Genomic DNA, 13338 nt, shown 5'->3' with positions numbered 1-13338 from the left:
CTTGAGACCCTTGTGGGTGAGTAGCTGCGCTTTACCAACCCTGATTGATTGAATGATTGAATGATGGACCCAGAGAAGCACAGCACTCCCTGCAACCCTGAAATGCTCAAAAGTACTGGTGCCGCAAACACCTCCAGTGTTAGAGACCAGGAAAAAAGTCTCTCCCATCCCCTGCTGGAGTGCCAAAATCCCGGCAACCTCCTGTGATAGATGTCCACCGCTGGTCCAGAGGTTCCCTGGGTCCCGCAGACGCATAGTCTCCCCCTCTTAGGTGCAGGAACCGCGCTTGTACAAAACACTGGAGCGAGGGCACCTCACCCACCCAAATAGTAGATGACAAAGAGAAACAGGAAGTATGGATGGGTGAAGAGCTTTTATAGTTGGGAAAGGGTCAGAAGGACACAGAGGCCTCACACTGTTAAAAAATCTAAGCAAGAGGGATGAGGGGGTAATTGAGTGTTAGAGCTGGTACGTAACAAAGCCCCCTATACAGCCCCTGCAGCGGAGGTGAACCCTCACCCTTCAAAAGGTACCCTATACAGTCTAAGGCCTATGCATGTTTGTGAGATATGGGAGTCTCAGGGACCACTCACCACATTCTGAGGGAAGGTCCCCCTCATTTTGAGCTATCAGCTATGCCATTGCTTCAAAGTATTGCTCAAAGATATCAAATGAAAATGTTGTGACTACCCACAAAGCTGAGGATGTAGGGACATTCACAAAAGATCTGGGACGCTCTTGCAACAGTTATGGGAGTGGTTACATAGGGCCTCAGTAGAAATGGGCTGGAAATTTCCAAAGCTCAGCAAAACCTCTATTTTTGCAAGGGCCGGAATCATGAGTTGACCTGACTTTAAAACTCCTCTTAATTACCTGGTGCACAGGGATGTATCTTGGTCAGAAAGATTGAAGGGGTATGACCTTCCAATATTCCATCACTCACGCTGGCATATCCTGTTAAAGTACATTAATTGGGCCATGACGGGACTTAAGGGGCAGTGGAAAAGGAGAGGAGTGTGGATTATTTGGGGCAGAAAACACGAGTTTTTGTAAAACAATCAAAATTCTATAAAGACTTCACGGGTGGCTGGTGTTGAAATCGTATTCCACTCTAAGAGAATCAGCCTTGCTAGCTGCACCTTACCACCGGAAGATCAAATAGTCGTTTTTGGCCCTAAGATTTGGAGAAATACCCACGCTGGGGAACAACCTTTACAACGCAACTTTTACAACGCACTACACTTACAACGCATTTTTTACAACGCAACATCCACTACAACGCATTCCATTACATCGCATGACACTACAACGCATTTTTAAAAACTACCTTTACAACGCATTCCATTACATCGCATACTACCTTTACAACGCATACCATTACAACGCATAATATTACATTAAAACCCCTACACTATCCAACACTTACCCTACTGTTGCACCCCCTGGAGTTAGAATAGTAATTTTTACCCCTATACTATCCAACACTTACCCTACTGTTGCACCCCCTGGAGTTAGAATAGTAATTTTTACCCCTATACTATTCTACACTTACCCTACTGTTGCACCCCCTGGAGTTAGAATAGTAATTTTTACCCCTATACTATCCAACACTTACCCTACTGTTGCACCCCCTGGAGTTAGAATAGTAATTTTTACCCCTATACTATCCAACACTTACCCTACTGTTGCACCCCATGGAGTAAGAATAGTAATTTTTACCCCTATACTATCCAACACTTACCCTACTGTTGCACCCCCTGGAGTAAGAATAGTAATTTTTACCCCTATACTATCCAACACTTACCCTACTGTTGCACCCCCTGGAGTAAGAATAGTAATTTTTACCCCTATACTATCCAATACTTACCTTAAATGCAATTTAATATTATGAGTTGTAATGGTATGCGTTGTAAAGGTAGTATGCGATGTAATGGAATGCGTTGTAAAGGTAGCTTTTAAAAATGCGTTGTAGTGTCATGCGATGTAATGGAATGCGTTGTAGTGGATGTTGCGTTGTAAAAAATGCGTTGTAAGTGCATGCGTTGTAAAAGTGTGCGTTGTAACGACATACATCCACCCACGCTAGACCTCATGCCAAAATGGAGGTTGTCCGGTCAAAGTGAAGACCAGTCCTGCCGTCTATGCCACCAGGGGCCTGAAACTCTGCTTCACATTGTCTGTCTTTGTCCTGCATGATAGTTCAATGAAGAGTTTTATTAAGGCGGGAGTTCCTTGAACGGGGAATTAGGTCGTGCAGGCATGAACTGGTGGAGTCCATGGACCCAATCAACACCATGCTGAACATTAGACTGACTTAGTTATTGATCTGTTTTAAGAAAATGATCAGCTAATAGGATATGTGATGTGTATTCTGGAGGCAGTTCCTGAATGTAATTCTAAATTGTAATAACTCGGAAACTTTTAATGTTAACCGAGCACGCCCAGTAACTGTGAAGGACAGCCTGCTAGGGACTGAAACTAGTAGTTACCTATCCTGTTAGACTCAAATAACTACTTTACCTATTTCTGTATTTTTAATGATGTGAATTCTTGCAAAATTTCTTTTAAGAGTGGGTCTCACAGTCCATTTGTCACAGTATTCATACTTCTCTTAGTCCTGCTTATAGGCATTTTCAACTATATATATTAATTTACTTAAGGGTCATTTTAGTTATCTGTGCGGAAAGCTTGCTTTTTTAGACATCAGGGTAACAAACGATTCCTGTTTAGTCACTTTTTATCTAACATAGATTAGTGTTTGGTATACTGATTAAAATCTCCAGGAAGGAAAGTTAAGAAAGCAAAGGGTATGTAGCGTGAAGAGTTGAGGTTGTATTAGTTGTATGACATGCCCGCTTTTTATCTATTTACCTTTTTATTTGTTATGTACTTTTAACCATGTGATTTTGTTTATGGTTTTAATTGACTAATAAACTAAATTATTACTATAAAGACTTCAAAACAGAAGGAGAAGGGGAATAGTAATAAAATGTGTGTTTAATCTGCATATTTGAAAATCCAGGTGAAATATGACAGAAACCTCAACATACCTAACTGAGAGCACCTGTGCTCAACAATTTACTTCATAATAAATCGATTAGTGGGGTGTAACACCCCCCTTAAAGCCACGCCCCTGAAAGTATGATAAAGACTGCACTATTTTTGTACTCAAACCTAATGAAAGTTAAAGAGGGGTGAAGGGGTGGGAGAGGCGTGGTAACTACTGGGACAGATGGATTGTGCTGTTAGATTCTATCAGGTGAGGTGACTACTGTATCCCCTATGGGGCACTCGCAATCAGAGCTCTAGTGTTACTTAGGTAAAAGTGTAGCAAGCAATCAGAAATTCAAGCATTATCTGTACCTTGATTCATTTAATCATTTATATAGCATGCCTGCACCAGTTGGTATGAGGGCGTTTTATTGTAACAGCTTTATCACGTCGGGATTATATCGAGATGGGCAGAGGGTTTTCTAACCCAATGCAGTGTGAAAATTATGTAGGGGTGTAACTTAGGAAGTAAATACAACTCGCCTTTCTTTGAGAATACTAAATATTACCTTATGTATTTTGAGCACCATGGCTAGATCATGTAGAAACTGAGGGGCATATTCACAAGGAACCATCGCCACTTTATCTCAGCCAAAGTTGCGATAAATCTATCGCCCTATTCACAAGCTGGTGTTAACAGCCCACAGCACCAGTTTATCCGCGATAGCAGCCGCAAAAAACATCGCCCCCCGCAACTATCGCTAATGAGATGTAGAGTGGGCGTTCCCGTGCCAAAAGCAGTGACAACATGACACCTCAACATTCTCAATGACCAGACAGAACTGAAATAAAAACACAAAACAGGCAATGAGGCTCGTTAGCACCAGGAAATCTACACCTGCTCTGACCTGGTGTAAAGTCGGACGGCAGCCTGCACAACAAAAGGGAGCACAGCCCAGGGCCACATCGGAAGGGCAACAGATGCCATGGAGCCACCCATCATGCGGCCCGCACACCCAAGAGGGCCACAACATCCACCGACACCACCCCTAGGACCACCCCTCCCTGGCACCCCCCGACCAAAGACATGCCCCATCAGCTACACCTAAACATGCACAAAATAATCCGCTTGACGTTGCACAATCACAACTGGTGACATGCATGTGTCGACACAGAAATGAGCAGCACACATTCACTTTCGAAGCAACTAAATGAAACTTTATTAAAATGAACACTGAAATGAAATGTAGACACATGGCCGCTCCCCTCCGGATAATCCGTAGGTCCCAGCCCGCAAGACAAAAAACATGATGAGAAGTTGTGTCCTGTGCTATCAAAGGACCAAGAGAGAGAGGAAAAGGGGGGAGAGAGGGAGAGAGAAGAAGAGAAGGGGAGAGAGAGAAGAAGAGAGGGGAGAGAGAGAGAGAGAGAGAGAGAGAGAGAGAGAGAGAGAGAGAGAGAAGAAGAGAGGGAGAGAGAGAGAAGAAGAGAGGGAGAGAGAGAGAAGAAGAGGGGCAGAGAGAGAGAGAAGAGAGGGGGAGAGAGAGAGAAGAGAGGGGGAGAGAGAGAGAGTGCCGCCCCTGCGCACCCAGGCCACACTGCTCACCTGTTGCCATCGGTGTGTCTCCAACCACGTGCCGGTATGTATCGCAGTTCACCAGGTCACAAATCTGAGTCAGAGCCGTCAGCTGAAAGAGTGTCCAGATGAATGAATGAATGAAAAGTAGGTTTATATAGCGCAACTGTGACTCCAGACGGAGCCTCCTGGCGCTGAAGATAACCGGACTGAGTGTTAAAATGCGAACTAAATAAGGGCAAGAGAGTAGGCGTCAGAAAGACCAAAGATCCAGGTCTTAAGGGCACGTTTAAACGGATCTTGCTGTTGTATTGCCCTCAGTTCCTTAGGTAAATGATTCCATGCTTTTGCTCCCAGTATCGTAGCTGATTTTCCTCCCTTTGTTGACAGTTTAAACCTGCCGACTGCCAAAAGATTAGCCGAGCTTGATCGTAGTGTTCTGGCAGTAGTGTATGGTTTAAATCTGGCGGAGAGATAGGCTGGGCCGACTCCTCGAACGGCTCTAAAGGTCGTCAAAAGTAGTTTAAAGAGGATTCTTTTGGGAATTGATAGCCAATGTAGAGTCTTCAGAGCAGCTGAGGCCGATGATTTACGGGGAAGTCCCAAAGCCAGCCTAGCAGCTGCATGTTGGACCACCTGAAGCCGTCTTAGGGAAGATTTGTTAATCCCAACAAGAAGGCTGTAGCAGTAGTCCAACCGCGACAGTATAAAAGCTACTGTTACAGTTTTCCTTGCTGCTGATGGAATAACATTGAAAAACTTTTTCAGTGTTCGAATGTGGCTGAAGCAGGTCCCCGTTAGTTTTGAAACATGAGGCTTGAATGAAAGTGAGGTGTCAAACAGAACTCCCAGATTTCTGGCAACCTCCACAGTGGATGGAGGGGCTGCCGTAGCCTCTGGCCACCAATCTTTGGGTTGAAACGTGTTGTTTTTACCCATGGGAAGAATCTCTGTTTTGTCGGTGTTACAACAGAGATGGTTGTTAGTCATCCATTTAATGGTCGCTGCGAAACAGGCTTTAAAATTCTCCTCAGCTGATGTCGATCTATCCTCCAGAGACAGAATGAGCTGTGTGTCGTCAGCGTAGGATGTGGTCTCAATTCCAAAGGAAGAGATCAGTGAGATCAGTGGTGCCATTTATATGTTAAACAGCAGGGGACTGATGGAGGCCCCCTGAGGGACACCCGTAGAGACAGTGCGTTCAGATGACACACACGATCCCAAAGAGATGACTTGTTTCCTGTTGGACAAGAATGATGATATCCATGCCAAGGCCAGGTTTGTGATGCCGCATGATCTTAATCTGGCTAAAAGGATGTCATGGGAAATGGTATCAAACGCGGCAGACAGGTCCAAAAAAATCAAGACTGCCTTCCTGCCACTGTCCAAGATGAATTTTAGGGTGTCAGTAATCTCAAGTAAAGCTGATTCTGTCGAGTGTTTAGGACGAAAGCCCGACTGTCGAGGATGAAGGATAGATGCAGATTCAGTAAAGCTGTCAAGTTGTTGACATACTATTTTCTCAGTGATCTTACCCAAGATGGGGAGAAGCGAGATAGGCCTATAATTGGATAAAATTGAGGACTCTACATTCTGTTTCTTCTTTAAAGGTTTGACAATCGCGAATTTCCAATCTGTGGGAACATTACCCAAGGTGAGTGAGGAGTTCACTATGCCATTGATAACTGGATTAACCACATCAATAATATGATGTAAAAACGTCGGAGGACAGATGTCCAGAGGTGAACCAGATTTGCAAGCTAATATAGCCTCTTTTGTTTGGGCTAAGGTAGCAGCTTGAAATGATACCAAAACTGGAGGATTGGTACTGTGGTCTGATTCACTTGCGTCATTAAAATCTTCCAGTTTCCAAGATACATGACTGGCACAGTACACACACCTGCACAAGACAACATCGCCTGTCCCCGCATGCCAACCAGGCAGGGGCACCCCAACCCCTCCCGCCGCCCATCGGATTATGGCCCATCCATGCACACCCAGGCCACACTGCTCACCTTCCACCACCGGCGCATAGACAGGAGGTCCCACCATGTGCCGCTGCAAGCCACAAGCCCAGGGTCCGTGGACATGGCACCCTCCACACCATGCTGCCACGCTCCGCAGGCCACCAGGTCTAACGTTTGGTGCTGGGTCTTGATTACTCCATGGCAGAGGATATACCAGTGCACCCAGCACCATCGCAGGCTGCACACCCGCTCAGCCCAATGGGTGCCACTAACTCTGGGATCCCGGAAGCGACGCCACGTGGCGGTAGGCCCGCACTTCCCGCTGGCTCTGGCCTACACTGCGGTCCAGCAGGGCACACTAAACCTGAGCTGTTCAGACTGCCGGGACGGGGCATCATCGCAGGCTGCACACCCGCTCAGCAGCTTAAGGTGCCACTGACTCAGTGCACCCAAAGTCACCGTCCTGTAGCAGGGTGCCTGTGCCGTCTGCAATGCCTCGGATGCCACTAACCCTGTGCAACCCCAGTCTGCGCCACATGGCAGTAGGCCCGTGCCGTGTGCCAGGCCTCAGATGCCACTAACCCTGTGGAACCCCAGTCTGCGTCATGTGGCAGTATGCCCTTGCCGATGCGCTAGGCTTCGGATGCCACCAACCCTGTGTGCAACAACTCATGGGCCCTTTATGAATGAGAAGCGTGGAGCAGCCGTCATCCAGTCACCACCGCAAGAGGGGAATGTGACGTCATCGGCCCCTTATGTTGGCGGAGTCACATGGCCAGTGATGCCTGTGCCAGATGGGTGTGGTGTGTGTGCAAACCTGCCCTCAGGGAGTGTCTGTGACATGCTGACAACTAGGCCATTGATCTGCACACCACCAGCGAGTATGGGTGCGTCATCGGAGTGGTCTGGCTTGCCATACGCCGGACCAGGGCAGGGCTTGCCACAATGACTCGTGGACTCGGGGCGTGGTCCAGTCCATCTCCGGACAAGGAAGTGACTGATGCGTGTGTCCGTGTTGTAGTGTTCACAGGACCAGGTACACAAAATGAAATGTCGCACCCTCTGACTCGCATCCCACAGGATGAACATCATTGATGCAAGGGAAGGCACTGTCCCCACATTCATCCATACCTGAATGATGTAAGACATGACACAGCAGTGCGTCACTAGATGTTTATTTGCACATCCAGTGCAGTTATGCAGCTGGAGTGGTACAGGGCAATGCCGAGCACACTATACAATATGGGCCCGTGGAGGGCCAGCCAGAGTCCATCAGGGGATGACATGTACTGAGGAAGAGGAAGGGTACAGTTCGCAGTCTGTCCGCCGTGTCATTGGTCGTCGAACAGGATGTGGCAGTCCATGTCGCTGTCCAAGGTGAGTGCATCGGAGTGTATCGGGGGTCAGTGGAAGGTCATGTGGCCATGTGCAGCACCAAGCAGAGACAGGCCAGGTGGTGGAAATGAATGCTAGTGCCTCCTGATCACAAACCCATCCAAGTCCTCATCCCCGGATGTGTGCCCTGCCCCCCGTGGGTGTTGCAGTACCGGCTGCGGCACTGTGTGCCACTGACACATCAGGGGCCTGAGTGGATACGTCTGCCGCACTGTGAGGCACTGACACACCAGAGGGCAGGGATGTGGAAGGTGTGGAGGCAGCAGCATTCATCAGCGCCACGCCTTGTGGTGGCAATGCCATGATGGAGGTCTGCACAGCATGATAGATCCCAGCTACATTTCGATGATGTGCAGCGGTGGCTGCCATCCTTCCCGCCTCCGTATGCACCATGTCCTCCATGAGCCTCCGCATGTGTGCCAGCTCACAACGGTATCGCTGGAGCCACTCTGAGTGGACAGCTGTTCTATTCTCTGCATCATGACTCCAGCGATGTCAGTCAGGGCTCGTTGGAGACCATGGGGCGGACATAGACACCCAAGGATGGCGTCCAGTTTGGCAGCCATGAGTTCGAACCCCACCCGCACCTGCTCAGCTGTCTCCCTCTGGCCCTCCAGCACACAGCGTTGGAAGGCCATTTGTTGTTCCTGGGGGACTTGGGTGGGTGCCGGGGCTGTGGGTGCCTCCTGCTGGGTGGTTTGGGTGATGGGTGGGGTCTCCTCGATGTAGCTGGGATGCCCTGATCCTGGAGATGAGTCGCGGATGAGGTCAATGAAGTCTAGGAGGGCTTGTGCGTCGATGCTGGTGTTGTCCTCCTCGTCATCAGTGAAGAGTGGCTGGAACTGCTCCGCAGGAGGTGTTGACGATGTGAAGGGGAGATGGTGTATTACAATGTGTCCACATGTATGTAGCCGCATAGTACAGGTTGACATTCTAACAGCATGGCATTGTACATTGTGACAGTCTGTGGGTCTGGGCGAGGTTCCAGGGTCATTGTGGGTGTGTACTGCGCCCTGCTTGATTGTTCATTTGTGCCATCATGCCCATCTCCACCGTCCCCCCAGTACCTGGTAGTCACTCACCCTGTTGCGGTTGTGTTGTGCCCTGTTGAGCAGTGTCCAGTCCCCCGACTCTGGCCACAGTATCCACACTGATGACTGTCGACACCAGCTCCTCCATGTCATCCAGCACGAGCTGTGGCGCTGGGCCCCCACCTGCGGTCTGCATTGCTGCCTTCTGGTTGGCGGAGAGTTTCTCCTTGGTCTTCCGCTTGATGTCATTCCATCGCCTCTTGACCTTGTCCATTGTCCGCTTGTGCTCTCCGACGGCATTCACCTTGTCCACGATGTCCCGCCATATTCCAGTTTTGGTGCCCAATGTTGGAGGTGACGAAGAGTTGTTGATGGTGTTCCATCACCTCCGTGACTATGATCCTGTTTGCCTGCAGACTGAACTTCGTCTTCTTGTCCTTGCCCTTCCCTGTCCCCGATGTCCCGGGCTGGTCGTCCAGGGTGCTAGTGGGGTTGCACTCGTCCTCTGCGCCTGCTCTGGCTGCCTCCATGGTGCTTGGGTGTAGGTCAGTTTGAGTGTGGGTGTTTTTTCTACTTTTATGGTGATTTTTTCGGCCTGCCAGGTGTGTGTTGCAGGCCTGGCGCTGCTTATTGCTGATTTCCTCATCGTGCTTTGGCCCATCGCGTGTTTTTTGGTGTTGTGGTTTTTTATCTCTGTCGTGGTGGTTGTATCGCGGACATTGTCCGCGGTGTCGGCGGACTATCGCTTGGTACCGCCTTGTTGTGAATTCCACACTAACATGGCGTTATTTTCCCGCAATGGGCTGCGATATTGGAAGTTGTGTTATGCTACTCTTGCGATAGTTATCACTTGTTCTTGTGAATATGCCCCTGAAATGTTTAGGAATTGGATAAAAGTCAAAATTTACTCTTGTGAATCAGGTGCCAAAATCTCAGCATGTGCATAATTTATAAGCTCTCCTGCTCCCAAATCAAACACTATGGCAGGAAATGTAAGGGCATTTCTGGGTATGGAGAGATGCCGCTGACTATGACAGAACAGCTGGATATTTTCTGCTGGCAGCTGGAAGTGCTGGAGCTTCTGCTGCCCCATAAATAGAGGCCTGGGATCATGCTGTTTACTGTAGCCGACAGTTTGTTTAGTCAAAGGCCTCTCTGTCCTTGGAATGTTTGGGATCTGTGCAGGAATATGATTAAGTGTTCAGCTTGATTTCGGAAGAACTTGTTATTATGAAGTCGGCGCTGCGTTGTGTCCATGGAATGCTGCTACCCCTCACAGATAGGGAGGAAGCGTCACTTTACGAAATCAATCCCATAATCTCTCATGCAAACATTTCAAATTCAGACTCCACGTACGGGAGACCACAGAAAGATATCCGAAGGACGAGGGACAAAAGTTGTATATTTAAGTAGGGACTTGGAAAAGCATTTGATTTGGGGATGTGGAAGGACATGGAAAAAGGGTTGTGGTAGTACAGGACAAATTAGGGGGAGATCAAATATTATTTCTTAGCAGCCATGTTTAATATACTTGATTCTGTAATTTATCTGTAAGGTGCTGCAAAAAAGCTGTTTTTTAGCACCAAAGGAGGCAAGGTGTTCACACAGAGAAATTGGATGGAAAACAGGAGGATGGGAAGAATAAAATGGGAAATCGGGAGGAGGTGAAAGCAAGGGTGTAGACAGAAGGCCAAATAATTGTGGATGGCTTAAGAGGGAAGATTAGGAGGAGTTATATCCAGGGGTTGTCAACAATAAACCATTTGCTAAAAAGGTCCATTTTTAGAATCCTTTTCAATGTGCTCCAGTCTAGAATTAGTTTTCCATAGTTCCATAGCTGCTTTTGGACTTTTGGACTTATTTATCTTAACTTAATATAGACTTACACTTGTTTGCCTTACATCTATGTACCAGAACTATATATATATATATATATATATATATATATATATATATATATATATATATATATATATATATATATATATATATATATATATATATATATATATATATATTCAAAAATGAGATTTTCCTCCTTTGCAGGAAATAATCGTCCAGCACTCCCAGGTGGGTTTGGTCACTCGGTTCATGATTGTAAATGACAAAACATCTAAATATATTGTGTAAATTATCATTTTTTGCCTTGATTCTTGCAATGCTAAATCGAAAAACGGAACGGACTCCACTTTCTTTGTGCGGATTCTTCATTATGTGTGCTGTGCTGCCATCATACATCATTCATGACATGGTCAGTGACATCACTGATGATATCACTGATTACATCTCAAATGACATCACTGATGACATCATCCAGTGAATATGTGTTTCTGTTAATTTTAAATATGTTTTTGTATATATGCCAAGGTGTATTGAAGAATGAGTGGGTGAATGGATGATTTAGTAGGTGTGTGACTGAATGTATAAGTGAGTGATTAATCGTGTCTTACTGAATGCATGGGTTAGTGACTAAACTGTGTGAATGTCTGTATTAGTCTGTCAGTTGGTGTGTAGCGGCTGCATGGGTTGGTGAGTAGCTACATGAGTGTCTATATGGGTTATTGATTGGTTATCTGAGTATCTGTATGGGTGACTGAGTGTCTCTGTAGGTGGGTGGGGGGTGTGACTCTGCTCATAGATGTGTGAGTAGGTGATTCACTGGGTGTATGGGTTCAAGAGTGCATCTGCGGAGGGCTGTATGGGTGGGCAAGTGTGTGTGTATGGGTGAGTTGGTGAGTGAATGGACGTCTCAGTTGTACATGTGTGAGTAACTACATATGGGAAAGGCAGTATATGTGAGTGTTGGAATATATAAAGGACTATATGTGAGAGTGAGTGATTGTGAGAGTGACTGTATGGATGAGTAAGTATGTGTTAGTATCTGTATGAATAAGTGAAGTGGTGTATGTATAACTGTATAGGTGTGTACATGGGAGTGTGATTGATTCTTTTCATGACTGACTAGGTGTGTGAGTAACTCTATGGGTGAATGGTGGTGTGTGAGTGTCTGTATGGGTGTATGAGTGCATATGGTAGTGTTGTATTAATGAGTAACTGCATGTATGAGTAACTGTATGGGTGAATGAGTGGACGTGTGTGTAGACCTAGGAATCAGTGAGTGGGTATGTAGTAACTCGTATTGGTGTGTCTATGGTCTCACAAATGGTAGTCTGCATTTTAGTGTGGGTGTCTCAAAGGTCATTTTTGGGTGTGAGGAGGTGCATCACAGATGCAATTTGAGATGTCATCAGTGATGTCACTGACCATGTCATGAATGATGTAATATGTGATGTCATTAGCAGTGCATTGTGGGGGTGTGAATTATAGTTAGCTCAACTAACTATAACAACTGAATTTCTCTGGTTTTGTACGAGTGAAATGTCCAACTAACTATAACGTCCTTGAAACCTGTGTTTTTTTAAGTGAATTTCTATGGTTTTTTAAATGCTAATTTCTAACTATAAAAGTCCCTGAAACCTATGTTTTTTTCAGTGAATTTCAAAGGTTTTTTAAATGCTAATTTCTAACTATGCCGACAGAGGTAGGGCATGTGGAGAAAGAGATAGATATGCAGAAAGAACCAACAGAGGTGAAGTAAGAGGCCTTGTTTCAAAGTCATCCTGTGCCCCCACATTTTGCTGACTGGGACTGGTGGTAACTGACTGACTAGCCAGACCCAGAGCCAGTGCTATGCTAAACAACACTTAGAATAATGTGAAAACACCTACATACACTAGGGTTCACTATGGGTTGGGGTATCCCTGGGATTGGCATGACCTCCCCTGTAAGGCCCTAGTACATAATAGGGCAGGGGGATTAAAAGTACCTCTAACTCAGAGGTGCAGAAAGAGGCAAGAGAGGTGCAGAAACAGGCAAGAAAGGTGCAGAAACAGGGAACAGGGGTGCAGAAAGAGGCAAGTGAGGTGCAGCAAGAAGTAAGAGCAGTGCAGAAAGAACCAAACAGAGGTGCCAAAAGAGGCAGGAGGGGTGCAGAAAAAGGTAGGAGGGGTACACAAAGAGGCAAGAGTGTTACAGAAAGAGGCAGGAGGGGTGCTGAAAGAAGGAAGAGAAGTGCATGAAGAGGCAAGAGAATTGCTGAAAGAAGCAACAGAGGTGTAGAAAGAAGCGAGAGAAGTGCAGAAAGAGGCAAGTGAGGTGCAGCAAAAAGCAAGAGCAGTGCAGAAAGAACCGACAGAGGTGCTGAAACAGGCGTAAAGGGTGCAGAAAGAGCAAGAGAAACGCAGAAAGAGGCAGGAGAGGTACAGAAACAGGCAGGAAAGGTGCTGAAACAGGGAACAGGGGTGCAGAAAGAGGCAAGAGAGGTACAGAAAGAGAAAAGAGGAGTGCAGAAACAGGCAACAGATCTGCAGGAAAAAGC

This window comes from Triturus cristatus, chromosome 1_2 (genome assembly GCF_964204655.1).
Source record: "Triturus cristatus chromosome 1_2, aTriCri1.1, whole genome shotgun sequence".
NCBI classification, from domain to species: Eukaryota; Metazoa; Chordata; class Amphibia; order Caudata; family Salamandridae; genus Triturus; species Triturus cristatus.
The sequence above is the reverse complement of the archived record's forward strand: the minus strand, read 5'-3'. Positions refer to the sequence as shown.